The sequence below is a fragment of the Galeopterus variegatus genome, unplaced genomic scaffold (genome assembly GCF_000696425.1).
Source record: "Galeopterus variegatus unplaced genomic scaffold, G_variegatus-3.0.2 Scaffold86, whole genome shotgun sequence".
In the NCBI taxonomy this organism is placed as follows: domain Eukaryota; kingdom Metazoa; phylum Chordata; class Mammalia; order Dermoptera; family Cynocephalidae; genus Galeopterus; species Galeopterus variegatus.
The window spans coordinates 329,899-334,171 of record NW_007726197.1 but is presented as its reverse complement, the minus strand read 5'-3'; the positions used below and the strand labels follow the sequence as shown (position 1 = coordinate 334,171).

Below are 4,273 nucleotides of genomic sequence, written 5' to 3'. Positions count from 1 at the left end.
GGGGGGGGGGGGGGCGCCTCTTATAGACAGGCATCTGGGGTTCTCAGAGAGCTAGGGGGGCTGTGGGGCCCCAGGCAGCCCCAGAGAGGGAGCCGCACAGTGCTAGGTTAGGGGTGGGAAGGTGAAAGAGGGAGCAAGAAAGGGAGAGGGCTGGAGGAACATGACACTTGGATCCCTAGTTAAACAAACACGCAGTCTTCCCTGTGATGTCAGCATCGCTGCAGAAAAAGTCAAGTGCTCTATTGCTGTAGGTGTGTGACCACGAGCCCTGCCCCCATCAACCAGCGTCACCCCTCCACCGCCTCCTGTCCCCCCACTGGATCAGGTATAAATAGCAGGTGCCCAGTGACAATACTGAGGAACAAAAGGGTGACCCTCCCCCTCTGCCACTGTGGAGAAAAGGAGGGGGTGTCCCGAAGAGCTGGAGAGACTTGGGGGGAGCGGGGGGCATAAGGGGAGCAGAGGGAGAGAAGGGAAGAGCAGAGGGTAAGCTCTGGCAGGGGGTGGGGCAGCATCTGGGGCAGGGGGTCCTGCAGAGCGGAGGAGCTGGGGCAGGGGAGCAAAGGGCAGATGGACTCTGAGGGGAGGCCACAGGCTGGAGCAGACCCGTCCCGAGCTTCTCCACGATTCCCCTCCGACGAGCTCCTGCAGAAGCAAGCCCATTGGAACCTCCTCCCATCCTATTTCTGACTAGGTCTGTCAACATCACCAGATACTGTGGGCAGAGATGGGCTCGGGCATGGTGCCCGAGAGAACGTGCCGAAGGGCTTGGAACGGTGCCTGGCAATAAATCCTGGCTATCAGTATTACTAGTATTACTCCAGAGGACGCTCTATGTCACTTGGCCACCTCGGGCAGGTCACTCTGCCTTTCTTGGCTTTCCTTTCCTGTCTGCCCTACAGCGCGACCCATGCCCATACCGTCCACGGGACAGGCGAGGGGAAAGCGGAATGTCTTTTCAGGTGAGGGGGTTTGTCCGGGCCTGGAGGTGATCCTGTCGTGTGGCCCAGACTGTCTTCCTCCCTCAGCCTTGCCCGGAGTGTGCTGGGGGGAGGTGTTCTTTGACGTACATGTACCAGGCACGGGAGCAGCCCTGCCTTGGCCAACCCCCCCCCCCCACCGTGTCCTTATCACGGGTCCCTGCCTGGCCGACCACTGTGTTCTGGGGAGAGGAAAGGTCACTTTGAGGTTTTCCTTTGCTCTGGCTGCTGCTTGCCTCCCTGCCTCATCCAGGGTGGGACACAGGGAAAGGGCAGCCTCTGGGTGGGTGTGAGCTAGAGATGGGACAAGCTGTGTCTCAGCTGGAGAGGTCTATGCACCCCCCAGGCATTTTTAGATCCTCCTCTTCTTTGTACCATCCCTGTGTTTCTTGGGCAAATATCCCACCACCTCCTTACCCCAATCTAATTTCCTCCTCAGCGATGTGAGGGGAAGATGAGGTGTCCCTAAGGCGTTTTCCCACTCTGGTTGTTCTAGAGACTGTATCTGTGTAGGGGAAGGATTCAATGCTACCACCCCCCAAATCCCCACTGTGTGTCGCTAAGGCCGCTCTCCCTGCCTCTCTACTTTTCCTGCTGGGGACCGGTGGTCGGGCGCTGGGCTGAGGAAACAATCTCCAGCAAGGGCATTGAGGCTAGACTTTGAAAAGCACTTTCCATCACTGAGACCTGGACAAGGTCAGGGGACCCCTGGGACAGACACTTGAGGTTACACTCCTAGGAGTCTTTAAGGAGACCAGGGCTCGTCTCACTTGGAAGCAGAGGCCTAGACAAGGAAGTGGGTGAAGGGCCCGGCTGCTCTGGTTTGAGGAATCCTGGTTAAAGCCCAGAGAAGCATCGAGTGAAGTCCAGGTCCCCGTGAGCAGGTGGTCCTGCAGCTTCCGTCTTCCAAGTAGTGACCTCTCACTTGGAAGCAGAGGCCTAGACAAGGAAGTGGGTGAAGGGCCCGGCTGCTCTGGTTTGAGGAATCCTGGTTAAAGCCCAGAGAAGCATTGAGTGAAGTCCAGGTCCCCGTGAGCAGGTGGTCCTGCAGCTTCCGTCTTCCAAGTAGTGACCCCTCCGCTTCCGGAGCTGGGTCGGCGTTGAGCCGGTGCCCTGTCCCCTCACTGGTGATCGAACTCTGGTTGTTTAGCATAGTTTAACACACCCCCACTGAATACTGATCATGCGCCCATCTCCAGAAAGACGCTGGACGCTAAGGGGTAAAGAGTCATCTGTGCCCCCAGGGTTTCATACAAGTGAGCCTCAGAGCAGTGGACTGGCTCTGGGAAGGCCGGGGAAGGCCATTGTGGTGGTGGAGGTGGTCCTGGCATGTGCTGGTCTCCACGCTGCCCAAGCAGGTCTTTGCCACGTTCTGAATGCCAGAGGTGGGAGAAGGGATTGTGGGGCTCTGGGAGAGGGTCGTCTGTGTGAGTATGGCCAGGCAGGGGAAACCTCTCTCAGTCTGCCCTACGTGGGGATGGGTGGGAGGGTGGGCTTATGTCGTGAGCCTCAGAGCAGTGGACTGGCTCTGGGAAGGCCGGGGAAGGCCATTGCGGTGGTGGAGGTGGTCCTGGCATGTGCTGGTCTCCACGCTGCCCAAGCAGGTCTTTGCCACGTTCTGAATGCCAGAGGTGGGAGAAGGGATTGTGGGGCTCTGGGAGAGGGTCGTCTGTGTGAGTATGGCCAGGCAGGGGAAACCTCTCTCAGTCTGCCCTACGTGGGGATGGGTGGGAGGGTGGGCTTATGTCACTCCAGGGGGCCCTTAAAGCTGGTCTTCCTTCTGGTGCTCAGACCCAGTGGGGCCAAGTGTAAGTGGGAAGTTGATGCTAGAATGATAAAAGATTTGCTGGGGGTCTCTGGGCTGATTTTGAGGAATGGGGGCACTTCCTGAGGGTGGCTGGGGACCCCTCAGAGCTGCAGGATGTGGGGTTTGGAGGCTGGGAGCCCTTGGACTGGCTCCTCATCCACTGTCCTGGCCCAAACCCTTCTGTGTTGAAGTGTTCTCCTGGGAGTCAGGTCACCTGAGTCCTGCTCCCACCTGCCCATCTGCCTGATAGAACTGGTTCCTCACCCACCCTTCTACCTCTTCCAACTTGTCAGGATTAGTGGGGACGAACGGAATTCTGTGCAGTCAGTGCTAAATTCCCTGAGCTGGTGGAGAAGTGAATGAGTGAAGGAGGACGTCCGGGGGGCAGGAGGAGGGGAGACAGCCTCACAGAACAGGCCGGTGAGCCAAGCATTAAGAGCTTTTGGCTTCCAAGACTTGAGAAGAAAGGGGAGAGGTGCAACCAGCAGCTTCAAAGGCTGGCACCCTGAGGAAGGTCCAACATTTTCCTTTCCCTGGAAGGAAGGCCTTGTAAGGAGGTGGCTGCTTTGCCTCACTCTGCTTTGGGGGCTGGCAGATGTCCTCCACCACAGCCTCCATCCTCCACGCCCCTCACATAGGCTCAGCCTGGCAGCCGAGGTCCTTATATGGAAGTGAGGGCCCAGCGGGCTCCTCAGAAGGGAAGGGCTGGGGGCTGCTCCCAGACTCAGGGGCAGAGCGTCCTTCCCGCTGGTGCTCAGTCAGGTTGGCAGACAGCCCACCCCGTGACCCGTGGCTTCCTGTCATCCCTCTTTCAAGACCCCTGGTGCCCACCCTCTACCAGGGAGGACCCCCAACCTCAGCCCAGTGGGGTGGGCCGGGCTGGGTGGGGCTTACCAGTGGGCGAGCGGAGCCGTCTGGGCAGGGCTGCAGGTGTGTCTGGGGAGCGGGCAGCGAAAGGTGTTCCCAAGGTGTGCGAAAGGGCTCTGCTCAAATAATCCAGGGAGGCGTTTATAAATAACTTTACCTCAGGGCCGTGGGGTGAGCCCCGGCTTCTGATTGGCTTGGAGGGGAAGTGGTTTTGAACACTACACCATAGCTAAGCCTGAGGAGATAGGAAAAGGAGATAAGGGGGAAAAGGTCCCAAATGAACAGCCCTTTTTTTGTTTTACCTGGGGAGCAGGGCTGTTTGATGGGAGCTTGGCACTTCCTAAATCCACCCCGAAGACAATAGGTCACATTCAGCGGGGCTCCTGCTCCACAGGCTCCCCCAAGGCGGCCAGCCGAGGAGGGGGACAAGGCAGACTCCTCTCCAAGCTGGCTGTCCTGCTGCTTATGGGACTGGGGGCCGAGCCAAATAGCCTCTCGGACAATGGGAGCCATTGAGGCCACCCGAGGGGTGGGGTCCTGTGACTTCTTCCTTTGAAGGTTGAAATCTGGGGGGTGGGAGGACAGTGGACCTCCGAACACTTCTGGAGAAGGGGACAAG

At 58.6% G+C, this 4,273-nt stretch overlaps 1 protein-coding gene across 1 annotated transcript in view; it reads right to left on the bottom strand.

Moving 5' to 3' along the window:
• Positions 1–3,766, bottom strand: part of SLC26A9 (solute carrier family 26 (anion exchanger), member 9) — a 27,523-nt gene extending 23,757 nt beyond the window's left edge. Inside the window, exon 1 of the mRNA XM_008580463.1 lies at positions 3,682–3,766. The gene's annotated coding sequence lies outside the window, so the exon portion shown is untranslated. The remainder of the gene's footprint in view (positions 1–3,681) is intronic.
• Positions 3,767–4,273: the final 507 nt, after the last annotated feature.